Consider the following 20,219-nt stretch of genomic DNA (forward strand, 5'->3'; position numbering starts at 1 on the left):
GATCACTGAGTACCCTTACCCATGCCCCATAACTAAGCTGCCTGCTGGAGTTACATGAAATTAGATTTTGTTATTGGTATTCAACATGAGCTATTATGTTTTTCCAATAATAACTTCAATAATAATATAACCTTTGTTTAACTTGGGCACCTGGTTAGCTAAATGAGACCCCAGCTGTCAGTGAAATACCTACCTCTGTATAGGAGTTAAAACTTAATAAATTCATAATATGAGTAAAGAAAATAATAATAATGCTTTGCTTCCCTCCAAGGAATTCAAAGCACTGTGTGGATACCATTTCATTAATCTCCATATAAATCTTAGGTGCATGGTTGGAAGAAAAAAAAATTTTAACCTTAGAAGAAACTGACTATGCAATTACAGTCTGTTTTGACTCCAAAATAAATCCCAAATCCATCTACTTCTCTCCATCCGCATGGCATCCATATGGTCCACACAGCCATCATTTCGCCTGAATTACTAGACAGCCTTAGTACATATCCCTGCGCACCTTCTCACCTCTCTACAATAGGTCACTGACAGATCAATCAGATGTATTTTTTTCCACTGAAATCTGATGATAAGACTTGACTGGTTCTTGTTCACTCTTTGCCGTAATTTACTCTGTCTCCTCTCTCATGCTCAACTCTCTGTCTTTTCCTCCAACAAGCCAAGAGTTTGCCTCCCTCAGGAGTTTTCAGCTCACTGCACATCAGGTCTCGATGTGGCTTTTCCATCCTCTTCCTTCCTATCTTCTCTCTCAGCCATCCTCCCGTAAAGTCTTCTTCAGGTGCCCTCCTCCACGTTACTCTTCGTCCCACAAGTTCTTTCTTTGCTTTACAGCATCTGTCTCACCCCGCATTTATCTTTTAATCTGCCTTGCTGATGCTTCTCCCCTCACACCACCCACCACTGGACCGTCAGCGCCTGAGAGCAGGTGTGTTATCTGCGATCTTCCACTGGTGTATCTCCAGGACTTGGTGTCCAGAGCACAGGAAGTGTTCATAAATATTTTCTGAATGAATGAATGACTGTTGGGATAGTGGTTGTTCTACCACACGGAACTCCTCTTAATCCTTCTGCCTTCCATCATCACAGCAGAATTCAGGAGGGGTGTGTGTGTGTTTGTGCACAGGCATGGAGACACGCGGGCTGAAGCTACCTGCTGTGCCTCATGGGGACTTCTTAGTGACGCCACATTCTGCCTCTGGAGTAATGGCCACCGCCCAATCTCTGACTCTATATAGAAGCTCACTCTTGTCATTCCAGGCTCTTGTTTCCTTCCCGGAAAGCTTTGGTGCGTGTTGCATTGTCCTGTAATAAAGAAATCCCTTCTTTTAATCCAGGGACTATGTTATTATAGATTGGATTTTCCTAAATCTGGCCTTAGGAAATTAGTTGCCTTAGGTGTGAGTTGGTAAAAAAACAAAATTCAGGGGATGATATCCAAAAACACACAGGTGGAAATACAATTCCATCTGCAAAGGCCCCTCTTACTAATGCTCCAGATCCTGTTACATTAATGAATCTCATCTAAGGTCCCTTTTGACCATCGTGAGTTTATCAAATTCCTGATGATAGATGATAAATCTAATTGTCTCTTTACAGGCTTTTCTTTTCTTTCCAAAACAAATTTCTTCCAGGTGTTTGGGTCTGCATCCAGCCCTGACTTTAATTCTCTGACAGGAATTAGCGTCCTCAATAAACTTAATCAGGAGCCGAGGCCACCGCTGCATCACCACACTCAGTTTCTCAGCAGCTAATCCAATTCTCCTCACTTCCTTCACAGAGGGCCACAAGTCCTTTGAGGCCTGAGGAATCAGACTCGTTTCTGTGTCGGGGTAACCTCCAGGGGAATCTATTCTTTATTCAACTTTCACATCAGCCATTTCTAGTCTTACTCATTGGCGAGAGGGGCCCTTTGTGCTTAACGTCGCTGGGCCTGCTGTAATGGGCAAGGGGCCATAGTGGGGGTCGCTGGACGGCAGAAGCCCCCCAGAGCCAGGCCAGCCCACATCGCTAGCTTGTCATCATTCTCTACTGCATCCCTTTTTTTGAATCGGGAAATAGACTTGGACATATCTGTTGTGTATGTCAAGGCCCCTCATTTGTCAAAGCGTTAGTGGTCCAGTGTCAACATAAATACATCTGTCCATAAATCTTGACAGTCTAATGATTTGTTGCATTTGAAAGGCATGACTCAAACATTAGACCCCTTTTTGATTCGTAACATGATTATCTTTAAAGCCAGGCATTTCAGATGCCTTCTGAATTGACTTCTGTCAAGTGATTGAGTAGCTCCCGCTGACTTATCTACTCTGATGAAGTTAATACCGTCCTGGCCTCTGCTGTCACCTGCCTCAAAGGCCACCTGGACTGTGGCAGAAATTACATTCTTGGTGCGCTCATTATTCTTTACCGTGGAAATGCCTTAGTTCTCAGGCTCTGGATTTGTTTTGTTTTTGGAGCAGGACACTGTCATCGTTTTGTTTGTTCGCAGGGAGATGGGTTTGGCACGTTGGGCAAATGAAGGGCTTCCCAGCACTCAGGCAGCCAGGAAACTCGTAAAACTGAAATGTGAAGGCAGGCCTCCCTCCACCGTCAGATAGCAGATGACTTTATAACCACCTGATAGGGGAATCTGCAACCCCAAAAGGAAGGAAATGTCATGTGGTGGTTAGACAAAAGGGCTGCTGCTTTGTATGATCCGTAGCATTTACTGAGTGTTTATTACTTGCCAAACCGTGTGCTAAGAGTTTCCCATGCTGGAGCTTCTTTAATCTTCCCAGCCACCTAAGAGATACTATTAGACTCACACCTGGGAGCCTTCCCTAAGTTGCCTAAGGCCCACAGCTAGGAAGCGGGGAAGCAGATATTTGACACCAGCTGTCTGACTCAATGGCAGTCCGATTTCCCACCTTAAACTCTTAACCACTGTCCTGTGCTGCAGTTTCTTGTCTTTGTTTCACTTTCTAAGGGGCAAAGGTTTGCTCGAAGCTTTAATTTGCACCGCTCTGAAATGGGCCCAGGGATGCTGGGAAAGGTTACTAAGATCACACATGTGTGTGCTCTCTGGTGCTTAAGATGACTCCGAACCCTGGTTTTTTGCCATTTACGTTACGGTTTGGAAATCTTCCTTCTTCTTGGGGAATTACGTTGTAGTTAACTTCTAAAAGCTAGGAGATTCGAAATATATCGTTAAAAAGAACTGTGGCTACTGTGCTCATAATTTTAAAATATTGAATTCCCTAATTCTTAGTTCTGTTTATTTCCATGTCTCTTTTAAATTAAAAATGGATTTAATTTGCAATCCATTCTTTTATCTTGCTTGCTTTTCTTCCTTCCTTTCCTTCTTTATTCCCTTGTTCGAATCACTAATGCTGAAAATTCAGCTCTGCGGACCCTTCTGGAACCCTTTCATCTCAAGCAGGTAGCTTCCTGTTCTTTCTGTGCTTCCTCTGACCCCTGCTTCTGTTGTTTGTTCAGATACATCAAACAGGAATTTCCTTTAAGGAAGAATGAATTAGATGTCAACTCTGCTGTCCATAATTTCTTTAGGATAGTCACTTAAAGGCATATTTTCCTATTTGAGTTTAATAGACATTCATTAAATGCCTACTATGTACATTGGAGGAAAACAAAAATGAAAACATGAATCTCATCTAAATCTTAGAAACGCCTAGGGGACAAACGGATGTACACGCTCACAAACGTGTGAGCCAGCGTTTCTTACAATTTAAGGCAATAATTATAAAATAATGTGTAAGTAGTGGAGTGTGGAGATGCTAATAGATTTTAGATTAAGAAAAAATCACGGGAATATAGAAATTATAAAAGAAGTATGATTCATGTGATTATTCAGTACAGGGACAGTAGCAGGTAGCCTTCAAATTGGTGATGAGGAAGAGAAGTCATGCAGGCAGGATGAACGTTGTGTATGGCCACCAGTGAAAACTTAGCTTTTGTAACAAATGGTTAATATCCTAGAGGTTTCAACGTGGTTCATTTATGTGCTGGTTATTAAGCAAGTGTCTCAGCCCCAATCCTACCCTTCCATGCTCTGCTTTGTGATGCTGGCGCGGGAACTCTGCGGACTAGGTTTCTCCTTTCCCAGCTGAATCCGTACTAGATGGGCCAGGGTGGGGAGCAGTAAAAGTAACCTGGAAGGCAGAAAGGAGGAGAGGGCCTTGCTCCTTTTCCATGGACCATTCCCATACAGTAACTGGGTCTAGCAGTGTTGATCCAGTTTCTAGAACCAGCCTCAATGCACTCCACCGGAGGTACCAGCACAAGAAGCAGTGTCCCCTGCTCAGAGGTCTGAGTCCTGTCTCTGTGGGGTTGCTCCTCTGAGTTCTCAAGGTACCAGCACCAGCCAGTCAGTGCCCCTTCCTTGGCCATCTGGGCCCCAGCTCTACGAGGCTTCTCTTCTGAGCTTCTGGGCGTTGATAACCCCAGCTCCTCCCCCTGTTCTCCCTGCCGTTGGAGTGCTGACTGTTGCCCACATTTACCATCTGAGTTGCCTCCATGTTCTCTTTTTGTGTATTTAGCCCATCAATACCTATTTATCTAACTCCCCGTATTAAATTGTCTCCATCAAAATAGCTAACATGGTATCTGTCTTCCTAATCAACCCCAGATACATAATTTACAGGGCTCAGGGCGGAATGAAAGTTAAGACCTCTTGCTCAAAAAGTAGAGGTGAAGTGCCATTATGGATACTAAAACATGGTGGTTGTTTTTTTTTCCTTTCTCCCATGGTCTTTTTCTCTCAACTTGTCATCATGGTTTTTATTTGCCATTTAATGTTGTTCTACGAAAAAGTAAAACTGTAAAATATTGGCATGATTTTTATCATTCATCTTTAGATTGTCCAGTGGTAGACTTCAGTGCAGACACAAGAACATTCAACTCATGCGTGAAATCGTTACAGTTACACAATTTGTTTTTCATCGTTCTTGTGTATGTATGTATTTCATTCTTACCAGAGCAGTAGAAACACTGCCCCAAATGACCTCTCCTGTTTTTATTTCACTTCTTGATTCATCCACATTCTACCAATACTCTGTGGATCTCTAGGCTTTCTTAACAGGTTCCCATCATACGTACTTTGAGTCTCAACCCCCGTGCACTATGGATCGTCCAAAATCCTGTGTTCTAGGGGCTTCTTGCAGGTTATATGCAAACGAGGTGTCAAGGAAGGATGAACACGTATTAGGTGTTACCTCCTCTGTTCACATGCATGATCTGTCATCTTGTAGGACTTCACTTACAAAGCACAGATTCAAAGGTAAAATGATTTAAAATTTCAAGGTGGAGACAACAGAGTCTCAGAACAATTACAGGTCCTTCTGAGTTGAGGGCCTGGTGCGCCTACACAAGTCACATTCCCACAAAATGGGCACAGTCCACCTGTGTCCATCCTGAAACACCTCCACGTCTTCTTCAGATGCTCAGTATTGGATCTTCAAAAAAGGCTGAAAATGGCCTCCTTTTGTGCTACATCTCTAAGAAACACTCAAATGGTCTTCCTTAGCCCCAAAAGGAACCTGTTTTCCATGTTCTTTGGAGATTATGAGCTTAGCTCTGGTCATTGAAATGCAGTTTTTACTCTCTTCTGGAGCGCTATGGCAGACCTCATGCAAATTTCAGCAAATGTGGAAGCCAAGTTTACTATTAACATCCAAAAATGCAGAAAATCAGATGTATTGGGCATAAATTGTCTGCCCTTTTCAACCCCTAGCTAGACAAAGTCATAATTGCAAATCTCCTGGTTTTACTTGTCACTAATAATAGTCTCTTACTTGACCAGCGTGAAGTTAAGTATGATAGTTCCACATGCTATGAGAATTCTAATTTTCAGGGAGGAAGGTCGACTTCCCAGCCCTGGTTTTTACACAAATTGTGTTTTTCTTTCAGTGGTAGCTTTTAACTTGCATGTGTAAATTTAATTACTTGACAGGAAACCATCCAAGCATCTTGGGTAAATCTTGTAATGACCATCCCTAACTTATATAGTGTTTGGAACTTTACATGGATTATTTTACAGTAAGAAGTGTCAGTGTACTGAAAAGGTATACAGGGTTCCTGCTGGAATCCCAATTTCAAGTCCTACTCTAACAACAACAAAAAAAAGACTAAGTTTAACCTTTCAGTGAAGACTTTCAGAAACACAGACATACAAAATTGAGAGGAATCTGATTTGTATGTCTCTTCTCATCAGCTTAATACCCAAATTACTCAAATGAAATGTTCCAAAACTGAAATGCAAAATGATTCCAGTTCCTTCTTTGCTTCCTAGAGGAAAAAAAAAATTAACAGAATATCCTATCTGGCAAAAAAAAAAAAATGCAAATTAATTAAGCAGAGAAACCTTTCTCACTGAAGGTATACAGAAGGCCTGAAAACACATTAGACATTTCTAAAGATCACAAATTAGCAAACACTGAAGAGTAGGCTGTAAAAAAAAAAAAAAGAAAGAAAGAAAGAAAAAGAAAAAAAGAAAAAGAAAAAGGGAGGAAAAGAAGGCTTCTCTGAACATAAGGTTCTTAAAAGACATTTTGAGAGGAATTAAATCTCTCTTGCACCTTTAAACTCTCTTTCTCAGCTATCAGGAGAGTCTGCTAGAGATGGAAACAGTTTGGGGTGACACACCCTTCACTTATTTGGGGAATGTGAATTTTCCATCCTGCCATTACCTGGCACCCGGACAAGTGTTATAAAAATATGTCATCATAAGCAGCCTAGAATAAATACTCAAATCCTCAGGGTTGTTTATCATTTCTCAAATGTCTTCCCCGGATTTTAACACCCTAGTTCTTTGTTACGTTTGAGGAGGATAAGTTGTTTGGAATATGCGTGGATGGCCAACCCAAAGGTCATGGCATGTAAGCCAGGGAACATTCCAGCATGCGGCAGAGTGCCTGGTGGCTTACACTGGGCCACTTTTAAGTGGATTTCTGGGCTGAGGATCTCACTGCCAATCAATGAAAACCGGCCTAGATGTTTCATTTTGCTTGATAGAATTATTTGTTGAATTATGATCTTTGTATTCTTGGCCAATGAATGGAATGAAATAATCTCCTTCCAGTGAAGTAGAAAATATATCACCACATCTATTTTCTGACCTGAAATGCGTATTGAACACATTTAGATGCAGAATACCACCATGGGTGCCGAGGAACCGGGTAGAGAAAGATGAATTCACACAGTGTCGGTCCTGGAGGGGCTCACCCTGCAGTGAGAGGAATAGATAACACTCAACACTTAAATCAGGTCACGTCCTCCCACCTCTGGAACGCCACCCACCTTCCACAGTGGCTCTTTCCATCCGGCCTCACTCCATTTCTTAAAAACGCTGTGCACACTGGGTATATGTAACGTACAACAAAATCTGGTTAGTTTCCCTCTCGGTCTATCAGATTTGAATTCTGCTACCCTAGGTTAGTCTGTATTTCTCATTGGAAGATGCAGTGATTCTGGCCATCTGGAGAAAGGCTTCACCAAAGGTACTATTTTGAATCACCGTGCAGTGGATTAATGAACTTTCATCGAATAGAGAGTATGTGCCTGTGTGTCTATTTATAAACAAGTCCAGCAGTGAAGACATACGTGTGTAAACATCATCACATGTTATAGCAGGACGTCTGTTACAAGGATCTGGCATTTCACATGACCTTAAAGAGTTTCCTCCCAGAGGGTTAGTTTTCCATGACAGCCGGCTTCGTTTGTTAAATAAATAACAATACTTAGCTTTCATATTGTTATCTTCTGCCTTTTGAAACATTTCCTGCAGCACGACTTTGCCAGTACAGAGCTGGCTTTTTAAGTGATTTGTCTGTAACCAGGCAGTTTTAGAACTTTTACTTCCTTAGTCTGTGCTAAAAAGCAATTCAAGACTTAAAATTCTCCTGGGGGCTGATTTTATAGCAACAGTGAAAGCGCACCAACGTTGCACGAACAGCCAATTTCTTTCTTCGGCGAGGGGAACAGCACCAGCAGGAGAGCCTCAGTACAAATGGTTTAACACCGTCATAAAAACCACTAACCATTGGGTATTAACATGCTTTTTATCGTGAAGTTTTTATTGAAAATGATATTTGGAAGCTACTAATTTGGCGGTGATTTTTACCCGCAGGCATTTACACTGAGTGCAACTTCCCCTTCTGCTTGGAGGGCCACGGAATCCCTCGTCCCAGCCACGCCGGAGAAGGGAGATTAGCTTTCTTGTCCACCGCCTTGGTGGTCATGAGCTCACCTACCGGGGTGGCCAGTGGCTTTCAATTTCACTCCCTGGGTGTGCTGGGCCAAAGAAGAAGGGACACCTGCTGTGCCACCCACCTGCACCCCTGGAACAGTATCAGGGGCTGCTTGAGTTGGGGGTGGAGGATGTGGCTGGTACTAGCATAAGACTGATGTGTGCCATTGGGAGAGCTCCACTCTTGGTCTTAATATTGGCCCTGCATAAAACACATGGGAAAAACCTGTTTTTTTTTTTTCTCTCAAAAAGAAGTCAAAACAGACTGCACAGGCACATAGATGGGAGAGATGCATCCAAAAAAAAAAAAGAGAGAGAGAGAGAGAAATGTTTGTGCCTGCCTGCTTCATTCCATCTGGCACATGATGGGAGTAAACGTATTTGGGCGAATGTTGGGTTCTGATCATTACACTGCAAACCCTAGAGCCGTTTCAGAGAGGGTCATGGCCCCCATCGCTGCAGCGATGAACCGTGCACAGGGGAATGAACACACATAGCTGAATACGAACTCTGTACACACCACCCAGAAAAACCTGGGCCTTCCCCAAAAGGAAGTGAAGACAGACCCACACGCACGGAAATAGCGTGTGTGCCTTCCTGCCATCTGGAACAGGAGCCCGGCAGGAGTAAACTGATGGGGGGGAAGTGCAGCTTTTTCCCAATAGTTATGTTAGATCTGGATGTACCCGAACTACAGAGGGTCAAACCCCAGGCAGCCTTCCCTCTAAATGTCACTTTTGATATCCCGCTCCTGATAAAAACTCGTGGTAATACCTGCTGGCAAGTGGTTTCTAAGCTTTAAAATGGTGGTGGGTGTGTAGAATTCGTTTGTGTGTGAGTGTGTGGGGCCTCTGTTACTGCAGTTGTTTCTCTTACAGGAAAAGGAAATTGCCTGCCGATGAAGAGTTAGAAGCGTTTATTGGGGAATTTTTTTATTGTTGTTATTGGGTTTTGTTTTAATTTGTTTTGTTTTTGCTTTTTATTGTGGGGTGGGTTTTTTTGGGGTTTTTTGTTTTGTTTTGTTTTGACCACAGCCCAAGTCCTACCAAAGAAACTAGGTCCCCAAGTCACTCTTTACATCTTACTTTAGAATCCCACGAGGTTCTTAATAGAAATAAACCTCCCACAGGACCACCAAATCTGGGTCTTTGGAAATGATTCATAGGAACGTGCATTTTTAGTCAGCATCCCACCCCACCTCAGTGTAGCTCAGTGATTCCAGTACTCACTGGCTGTCATGAGCCCCTGCCTCACAGATGGTGTGGAGATTGAGTAGAGCGTGGCTTGTTCTGTAGCACAGCTTAAATAATTTAAATGTCACAACTTTTGAATTTCTCCTGTGTTCTTTCGAATTGTTCTCAGGGTTAATCACAACAAATAAAGGGGAGTTTCCCCAGTCCAGTTGGTGGTCATCTGGGAAGATGTTGCTAGCAATTAAGTTCTTGTCTCGCTGCAGGAAGAATTCAAAGATAAGACATGGAGGTCAGGAAAGTAAAGTAAAGATTTATTAAGCAATAGGTAGGACACTGTCAGGGGGAAAGTGGGCAGGCTCAGGTGAGCAGCTGCCCTGAGTTTCTTTGGCAAGTTGGTTACATAGGGTATAAAAATGAATGGGTGGAGTGTTCACTGGGGAGGCAGTGGTTTGGGGTTGTATTCCCCGATTTTCATCCCAGCTCCACCTTCCCGAGGGGAAGAGGGATTTTTGTCCTTATTTAGTTTTGATCCAAAGTGTGATGGCTTCGGTGCCTGATGGGTACTTCTTATCTGCAAGGTTAATTTTATTGTAATGATGGCATAGTGAGCAAAGGGTCACATTGGTACACTGGAGATTCCTGCCTCTCTTTTCCCACCTTTCTTTTCCTGCCTCCAGGACACTTGTCATCCCAAAATGTGTGATCTCTTATCAGTGCCGAGATTCCTGCTTTCCTCTGGTTGTCCAAGGACACCCCCCCCCCGTTGTTCACAAGATTTATGGTTTCCTGTCATTTGGCCCGGGCCCCCCTTTCTCTGCTCATATCTAGCTATCTGTCTGCTCTAACAGAGTGACCCAAGTAAACTGAAAAGAAAGAGCCCTCAGTGCAGCCTCTTAGAGACAGAGAGAAGCACAGAAAACTTCTGCCAGCTCGGTAGGCATTCACGGGAGATTTCCAGCTTCTCCAAAAATCTGTGACTGAAGTATGACAAAACTCGAGCCCTAGGATATTAACAAAAAAAAAGCAGAAGTTGCAAAGTTTCCTCCAAACTCAGCAGTTAATTTAGCATATTAAATAGCCATATGTTCTAATTACCATACAGCCATGGCCTAGGGAACTGATCTGCACTGGGGAGAACATCCCAGTTACCGTGGTGACTCAGAGCGAACGGGTCCAGAGGAGCACAGGGCTCTGGGATCCTGGTAGTGTTCTGTGTCGTGATCTGGGTGCTGATCTCAGAGATATGCTCACTTTGTAAAAATTCATCCAGTGATACGTTGACAATTTGGCGCTCTTCTGTATATATGTAATGCTTACCTCCTCCCCCCCCAAATCACATTGAAAATGGACAGTTCAAATAATTATGTCATTTATATAGTATCAAAATCTCAAACAAAACCGTTCTTCAGTTCTCACTTGCCTTTATACCCTAGAAATAGGCTTGAATGTGGTTTAATTGCTCTGGTCCATCGGTGTGTATCAGCTGAGACCATAGACAAGGACAGTCCGCAATCCAACAGACAGAGTCATTCCAGAGTCATTGGTACGTGCCAGGCACTGCTCTAAACACAGCAGTAAGTAGAACAGTAAAATGCCTGCTTTCGTGAAGCTTACAGTCTGTGGAAGAAACACAGTAACTAAGTAAATGGTGAGCTATTGCCAAGTGATAGTCCAAAGACCAAACAAGCCCTGTTGTCGGCGATGAGGGAAGAGTCTTGGACCAGGACTCACTAGGGCTGGTGAACCGGGGCCACACGAGGTGAAGGTCATGGCGCTTCAGCGGTGGTGCCCTCTAGGCTTGTGCTGCTAAAACAGGGGGCATTTTCCCTTTACAGCATTGAACATAATTTCAGGTGGTAACAAGGGGTCTGTAGAAAGGTAAAAAGGGTAAAGCTTATAGGGGAGATGGATCCAACGCAGTCAGGGGAAGCCTGTTTGCAGGGTAGCACTTTGAGCAGAGACCTCAGTTTGTGGAGGAAAAGAGCAGAGCCAGAGAGAACAGCATGGTCCGAGGACCTTAGGATAACATTGAAGGTCAGACTTATCAGGGCAGTGAAATCAAGGACCCCAGGAAACAGTGGAGGAAGCCCTGGTCTGGGGTGTTAACATCACAGAAGATGGGGAAGACACGATGGCCCCCAGCTCTCTCTTGTCGGTTTAAAATATGTGTGTGTGTGTGTGTGCGTGTGTGCGCGCGCGCGCGCACGTGTCTGACCCTCCTACGTCGTACCTGGGGCTCGTGGTTAACGACAGCAAGGCATGTAACAGCTCTGGGATCCGCTGTTTTTCCAGGTGCCAGTAAGCTAGCGAACATACCAGGGAGTCCACTCACCCAAAGAGTGGCAAGCAGATGTTAGAAAACTCCTTGTGCCTCAAGTGACCCGACAAACAGCCTGGCCGAGGCTGGTCGGCTGAGGGAGTCTGCTTGTGATTCTTTCTAACTGGGAAGTTTCCACTTTGGTCTCAGCAAACAAGGGCAATCTATTCAACATGTAGAATACGATGAATATTCAATCCCAGTTCTGGTTTTTGGCAGAACCCAGCCAAACCGGGGTGGGGGGCAGCGGTGGGGGGAATGGAATCCTTTTCTTCTCTTTTTCCCTGGGGTTTTGCGCATCTCCCTTGAAAGGGGTGGGAGTAAACTCCGCGGGAAGGCCGGCCCCGTGCTTCCAAAGAAACTGCTTTGGTCTCTTTATGTATATTAGAACAATTAACATCTAGTTTCACCATACAAAGGACTTTCTCTCCTTTTATGTTTTAGTTCTTAAAATTCCCAGAATGGTGTACAGTAAAACTGTTCACTTGAGAAATTAAGTACCGTATGTGATAAGACAGTTGGATGAAATTTTTAAGCTGTCATTAAAAATGATTATAATTAGGACAAACTACAAGAAAATGCTTTAAAATTGAGACCCGAGTGAATTAAAAATTAAGGGGTGTATTATGTATTATCATGTTGAAGGGCTGGGTTTTACGCGTCTAACACCCATTAACACTAATGCGCGCTGCCTGTCTGAATCCCCACGTACTGAGCAGAGAAGATACCCACTCCTTTGTTTTTGCTAACGAGATAGCACTTTCTGTGCTCCAAGGGAGCAGGGCAGGGAGAAAATGTAAACAGTTTACCTTCCTTCTGCTGTGAGAGTTGCTCCCAAGGAGTCTTTTTCTCTGCTGAGAGGACATTAAAAGACTTTGTAACGAGGCTGAGTTTTCTCTCATCCTGAAGGTTCCCAAATCATCTAGGGTGCAGCTGTAACTATGTCGTGTTCAAATCTTCTTTGTTCCTTTAAGGGAGAAGGAGTTGTTATTCACATTCACTTGGGGAAAATTAGAACTGTAAACGTTACTGATGCCCACATACCCAAGAGACGTCTAGACCAAACTCATCGCCTGTGAGCAGGTCCTGAGGAAGGTGCAGGGTGCAAGGCAGGTCATCACTTTTCTCATCAAGTCGCACATCAGATGAGCCTGCTCCCGACGTCCATGGGTACCATTAAGTTGCTCTCCTCTCTGAACATCCTCCGTCTTGTATAGCTCACCATCCCATTAGCATTTTCCATCCCTCCTCATTTCCAGGGATTCAGTTTGCTGTGAGGAAACCTGAGTATCAACGTTTATGCTTTCTTACCTCTCATATGACCTCTCATAGCATCATTTCAGTGTGCTATTAAGCTAAGAATATCCCAGCCTTTGGGCAGTTGCTCCCCTCACGGATCTGGGGAAGAAAATGGCAGGGATAAGAAGGCAAGTGAAGGGAGCAAGCAGAAAATTCTCTCCTGCTACAGTATCTTGAAGAAAAGAGGGAGTGTGTGTGCCTAGCAATATGCCAGCAGTTTGCAGTTCTGGGAGGGTGGGGCTGCTGTTGCTCAAGAGAAGCTGTGGATTGACTCTACAGGATAGACACTCAAAGCTACACAAATGCAAACCTCTGGTATTGACAGAATTAATGTTAGCAATTTTGACTATTCAAGAGATAAATACCGTAATTCTGGTAGTTGTAATTGTGCAGACACGCTGTGATTGGCAGATTCTTAAGGTGACTCCCCATCACCCACACACCCTGGTTATTCACACTTTGGCACAATCCCTTCTTGAGTGTGCACAGGGATGTGTCTTGCTTCTAACCAGTGGTATATAGCCAAGGTGATGGGCTGCGTGTGGTTACATGTACGTGATTGCGTTCAGATAGCGGTGCCCATCTTTGCTAGGATATCTCTCGCTTGCTCGCTCGCTGTATTTGTCTAGGAAGCACATTACCATGAGTGGCTTGTTGGGGAAGCCCGTGTGACGAGGAACTGTAGGCAGCCTCCGGTTGCTGAGTGTGGCTTCCAAGAAACAGTCAGCAAAAAAACAAAAAAAAACAAAAAAAACAAAATGAAGCTCTCAGTCCTGCGACCACCAGGAACTGAATCTCCCCACAGTCTCAGAACAGGAAAGCGGACTGTTGCTAGACAAGCCTCCTCTGCAACCTTGATTGCAGCCTGAAACTGGGAGGTGATAAAGGTGTGTTGCTTAAGCTATAAGTTTGTGGTGATTTGTTACGCAGCAGTATGACTAATACAGGTACTAATAATAATTTCATGTATAGCAAGCTTAGAGTTCAAGAACTCATCACTTGATTCATGATTGAGTATCATGATAGCACAATATTGTCTTTACACTTTGTTTTACACAAATGCCAAAATTCTTACTAAGAATGCAAAGGCATTCTGAAATCTTTTCAGTGGTACTTGACTGCAGTTTTTAAGCAAAATTGTATTTGCAATGGTCTCTAGATATATTCCCCCCTAAATGGCAAGCATCTGCTACGTTGTAGGACAGATGAGATCTTTTCACAAAAAGTCTCCTCTGCCCGGCATAGACATTTCATCACTTCACCTAGAAGGGGATGATTTTTAACTTTCTGATAAAAGACAGTCGGTAGGTCAGCTGCTTAAGAAGATGCAGCTGAAAGAGATTGCAAAACGATCTTAGGGTTCAGTGATTAGACATACGGGTACAGTGCTAATGCCTTGTTAGTGCCATGTACTGTATTTCTACTCCAGGACAGTTTTGGTGGGTTGGTTAGCTTAGATTGTTTGGTGCAATGTGCAATTTTTTTTTTTTTGTCAGAGTTAGAAGCAGTCTCTCAAGGTCTAGCAAAGGTCTTTTGAATATTAACTTCGTATATTTAAAAAAAAAAAACACCTCACTCTTGCACCGCATTGTAAAAGCAATTTCTTTATCACGGTTGAGCTTACATTTTTGTTTTTTTTTAACCACAGCAGCTTCTTCTATGATTCATGAGCTGGTTTCTTCCAGATGTGACACATTATTCAGCAAATCTGTGTGATACTGCATACTTTGCTGTGGTGGAAGATTGATAGCCTACACTTTGGTCTTCCATCTAGATGTTCATGGAAACATTACTGTCCCTTCCAGGGTGAAATTTACAGGTCACCATCATCACTTGACCATTTATTCAACACTTAAGTTTGTGCCAGGGCAGGGACTTTACACACATTTGGTTCACCTCTACATCCACTCTGTGAGGCTGGTATTCGTCTTCTGGGTTGTCAGAAGGAGAAACTGAGGCTCAGAGGCTAGGTTCCTATTAACTGCCATGAGACCCTAGTATAAATGACATGTGACAGTCCAAAGGCAGGATTTGATTCAGTGCTTGTATCATTTAAACAACATGAAAGCTTTCTAAGCCCATTTTGATATGAGAATTATCCTGATATAATTTGGCATTTAAAGTAATAAAAGCCTTATTTATCCTAATAGTTGTTCCCAGTGGCAAAATAAAGAAACCTACCGTGTCAACATTCAGTGCACGGCTTGTTTGGACCTGGGTTCTGGTCTCAGTTCCTTTTCAGTGCACTCTGCCCCCCTGGAGAAGTCACCTCACCTGTCTCGGCCATAGTTTATTTATCTGTGAAAGGAATGAAGCAGACTCGAATTTCTTGGAGCTTCTAGCTCCAAAACGAGAACTACCTTATTAACTTCTTTTAAGAAGAAGGAACTTTTTTATTCTGATGACAAAGTGACACCATATGTATATGTACACACACACACGTATACACTTACGCATACACATTTTATTTTTAAGTAATAAAAAGCAAATTAGCTTTCTATCTTGATCACTATTCAGAAGCAGTAAGCATACTTTTTACTGATCCTGGTTTTGCATTCCCACTCTTCTTAAAAAAAAATACCTGAATTCTAACCATCGGGCATTTGGGGAATGTCTAGCCCCTCCCGCCCCCACCAATCTGGCTGGACTTCAAGATGAAAGCAGACTGATGAGCAAGAAACCCCCATCCCAGGCCCTCATATGAAATTCCCAGGAGTTGCCAGACATAAAGTGACTTGATGCCAAAACATCCAGGTGGGGAAGAAAAATTAATAAATTATAGGGATATTTTATATATACAATTCCAAATATGGCTCCATGGAGTTTGGAAACATCTGGGTGATGAATTGAAATTCCACTTTTGCTTCAGCTCTTTGGCATAACGTAAACACAGCCTGCAAGCCCCGAGAGATAGATGGGAGAGTCGGAAACTGCAAAAGGTAGATTGAGAAAGAATCAGATTTTAAAATTGTGGCCCATGATGCTTGCCAAATGGGGGGGGGAAAATTTAAACCTCAAAGCAGTCCAAAGCATTTTCTCTCAGAGTTAAATTAAAGATAGTGTCCCAGGTAGCTAAAGTTAGAAACTATTTTGCATAATTTTTTACCCTTTAGATGTAAATTTGGGGAAACACATTTTTTTTTTCATTTTAGTTTATATTTGTTTTAAAGACCTATTAATGTGCTGTTGGTTACAGTTTTCTCCTATTGATTCTACAGATGAACTAAGATTTTGGGCATCGCAGAACTATTTTCTGAAAATAGTGTTCAAAAGTGCTATTTCTTTGAAAGTACCAGATGAAGATATACGGTATATAGTACCGGCAGTTACAGTATGAATTTTAAAGCCTTTCACATCCAATTACTTGCAATAAGTTAGTTTCTTTCCCAACCTATCATAAATCATGTATATATAAACGCTACAGAATTTAAATAGGAGTAGAGTTTTATTATAATAGTACATCACTAAGAATCAGTATTTTTGTTATATATAGTACTATTTAACATATATGAAGTAAAATCTCATTGATTTGGGTTTGCTAGCTCAGAGTTTGTGGAGCTGGCTTCAAGTTGACTCTTCATTAGGGAAAAGTCGTTCTTCATAGAAAGCTCAAATTAAAGGTGTAAATAAGACTGCAAATGGGAATGTATAAAATACGTAAGAGTAAATTTCAAGTACTTTAGAAGTACCATTTGCATATGAAATTATTATGCTAATTATAAGTAATTCTTATTAAAGTAGGTCTCCTAAGATGATCTTCTAGGCAAGTTCCCATAGTGAATTTGAGTCACAGAATGTGGTGGAAAGTAATAAACCAGAGTTTCTTTTAAATACTGTATTCTCTAATTCAGAATTTTCATTAATTGTAAATTACCTTTCTGCTAATTAATCCAAATTGCTACCATTTTGCTAGCAATTTCAAAGTGTCTACTACGAAGTCCGAGCAGGGTTTTTAAAGATAGGGGTCAATTATAGTTTTCCAACTAAATTTTGTATTTTCCAGTATCATATTGATAGTGTTTCTATGGTCTAATATTGTACATTTCCCAATGGTTAGAACTGACATGTAGATAAAAGTCATTTTCAAAATTGAGAGGGGGAAAAAAACCCAAAACCTTTGCAACAGAGGTGAGTCAAAGTAGAATCAGTTGCCTTCTCAGGTACATGGGTTTCCTTGTCAATAAAAGAGTCCAAGAAAAAGCTGGAGAACGCTTGGGGAAGGTCAAGTATTAGACTAGCAGTTAGACCTAACACTGTACCTAGTCTACTACATACCAATTGTTTGTTTCCTGAGTAGTCATGTGTATGTTCCTGTTAATGTAAATATTGAAGTAACTCTTTGGAAAATGGAGACAATGTTGATCTTGATCTGAGTCTGAGCTCCCCAAAGCGGAGATGATGGCTGAGAATTCCATACAGCCCCACCAACACCCCGGCTATTCCTTTGCATTCTGAGAAACAGCTAAACACAAAGGACTACCCTGCTTTCCCATATTCCGAGACAACACCAACCTCTATCTTGCCTCCCAAATAAGATCTGTCTCCATTCTTCCTCCTGACTCCCAGAAGACTCCTTGTTTCTTGTTTATGTGCCTCTCTCAAACCTTCGACTCGCTTCTTTTCTTGGAAATTGTCCTCATTTATAAGTTCTCCCTATTGCAATAGCCTGAATAGAATCATCTCCTGATTTGGCCTGTGTGTTTTGTCTTTCAGTTTGGGGATGTGGCTTGGGTAGCATTAGACCTCATCTTTAGATTTCTGCTTTTTCCAGCTAGGTAGCACGGGCAGTCCTTCCCTGGCTGGCGAACTGAGGAGCCAACATTGAGTCCGATTCCTGATCTTGTCCTCTGGACACTTACCCCTTGGCAACAAGGTAAGGATGTGATTTTTATTCTCTTTGAGTACTTGCTTGATTTCAGGTGCTGACTTCTTTTGGTTTCATGGCCGGACCATTTGGTGATTTCTTCAAACAGATTAATGGGTTCTAGAAATCTTATCTCTGTTGGTACCTACTTGTAAATTGCACTGCAGTTTTTGCCTTGCTCAAATTGTCAATCCATACAAAATTTTCAGTTCTTCCCATTTCCTTTGATATCTGGCTACAGTTCTCCAAACTAGTGTTTCCAATTTTTCTTCCCTTTGCTTTGGCATCATCAAGAACTAAAGTCTACTGCCCAGATCCCTCTCACACTCCAAAATCTGAATAAGTCCTGCAAGCTGAAGCCCAGAGACTTGATATTAACCTCAAAGGACTCTTATGCAGCCATTTGTGCAAGGACCTGAATTCTCTCTGGTCAATAGTCTGGACCATTAAGGTAGTCCAGTCATGCATGCACTTGTACTAGAGGTAACCAGTGCTGTGGACAGCATCACCCAGAGCATCAGTGTTCTAGCTCAAGGGCATCAAGGAATGCATAACTGCACAATCGGAAGATTTTCCTCCACAGAGTTCTCGGAATCCAGTGAACTAGTTATCCTCATGGTTCCATTTCTGGCTTTCTATTGGAATACAACCTTTTATATTAATTTTTCTTCATTTAATGCATTCCTCTTTTAAGATGCCTGATTTCCAAACTCTAAGAAAACTGACTTTTGCCACCACCTCTCAACAAATGGTTCAACTGGGTTTGAAGAAATGCAAACAAGAATCCTTCAAGACACGATTTCCTAGACCCTGTTTTTGATCACCTCTGAAATGTTCAGTGACAAATTATACTCATTCATCTTGAACAAAAGGGAAGACTGACAGTGTTGAACTTTGCCTGAGTCTTGTGCTCCAAGAAACCAGACACAGTTGAAAATTCCTCCCTACCCTTTGAGGTTCTGAGAAAGAGCTGTCCTCAAGGACCACTCTCAGCCTTAGGACCTCACCTGTTCTGAGCTAAGACTTACCTTCATCCTGCCTCAGTGACTCAGATAAGACTCATCTCCATCCTTCCTCGTGATTCCCATAAGACTAGGGGTAACTCCCTTGTTTGCTTGTCTCTGTAAGACCCGATGGCTCCTTCCTTTTCTTTGAGATGTTTCTGATTGAGAGCATTATCCTGATTGCAGTACGCTGAATAAAATGATTTCCTTGAGTGTCTTGTGCATTTTGTCTTTCACGGTTAAAAAAAGAAAAGAAAAGAAAAGAAAAATGTTGTCAAAACACATATGTGACCACATACATCCTGGAGGACGCAGCCTATACAGAGAGGGCTGAGGGGAGAAGTTCATGGTAAGGTGGCTGCTCACAATCCCACAGAACTTGTCAGGCAGACAGTAGTCCTCCCTGTAGTGCAGTCTAATGAAATAATTGTCCACTATCTCAGCTGGGGCCTTGTAGACACCTCCTCAGAAACTCTGGTCCTCATTAATTTTATCTCTTCCTACAAAACCCATTTATTCCTGCCCAGAGAAAAATGGGACATGAAAATTTCCTGACTGCCTGGCTATTTATTTTCTGCAGCTGAAATTAAATCACTTGTCAAACTTAAAAAAAAAAAAAAGGAGATAAACTTGTTCACTTACTGTTGCTTATCGCTAAAAAGATGTCAATCTGCATCCGTTGTATAGGTCGGTTCCTGGTGTTACCATGTCAGACAGACCACCCCCCCCAACTTCTGCCTTCTGTATTTTATGAGCACTGGGAGTAAGAAAAGATAGGCAGATAAAAGAGAAGTGGGAAAAATGTAAAATTAGAGTAAAATATGTAAATTGGAAAAACCAAAGAACTTCCTTCCATAATTGGAGATCTCATCATAAAGGAGACCTTATCTTTGCAATCTACTTTATCTTCAAATTAAAGGTACAGAGAGACTAGATGTCCCTTTTGACTAATAATATAAAATCCAAGTTGCTTATGTCGCTTGTGTCATTCAAGTCCTGTTTTCAAAAAGTTGCATCCCAGAGACTCTTATCTTAAGAGGATGAACTGTTACTTCTGTAGCTTTTAATAACTGACAACTGCAGATTTAAATCCCAGGCTGTACATAAACTGTCAGCCTCCAAATTTGCCCAGACAAACAGAATTGGAAAAAAAACAAAAATAACATGAGGAAAAAATGCTCTATTAACAGCTGTGTAAATAACAGCACATGTTAACTAATAAAAGGAAGCTAGCAATCCCAGGAAGAACCAAAGAAGGAATTCAAGTTGCTGCAAGTAGATTTAGGAA

General features: G+C 42.2%; 1 long non-coding RNA gene across 7 annotated transcripts in view; it reads left to right on the plus strand.

The window, feature by feature from the left end:
- The window catches only part of LOC107033065 (uncharacterized), a 620,890-nt gene extending 601,747 nt beyond the window's left edge, over nucleotides 1–19,143 (plus strand). For 6 of the 7 annotated variants that reach the window (XR_012060726.1, XR_012060720.1, XR_012060721.1 and 3 more), the window contains 2 exons: nucleotides 17,835–17,936; nucleotides 18,222–19,143. This is a non-coding gene — a long non-coding RNA (uncharacterized lncRNA). The remainder of the gene's footprint in view (nucleotides 1–17,834; nucleotides 17,937–18,221) is intronic. The other variant, XR_012060725.1, reaches the window with a different exon arrangement.
- Nucleotides 19,144–20,219: the final 1,076 nt, after the last annotated feature.

This window comes from Vicugna pacos, chromosome 17 (genome assembly GCF_048564905.1).
Source record: "Vicugna pacos chromosome 17, VicPac4, whole genome shotgun sequence".
Classification (NCBI taxonomy): domain Eukaryota; kingdom Metazoa; phylum Chordata; class Mammalia; order Artiodactyla; family Camelidae; genus Vicugna; species Vicugna pacos.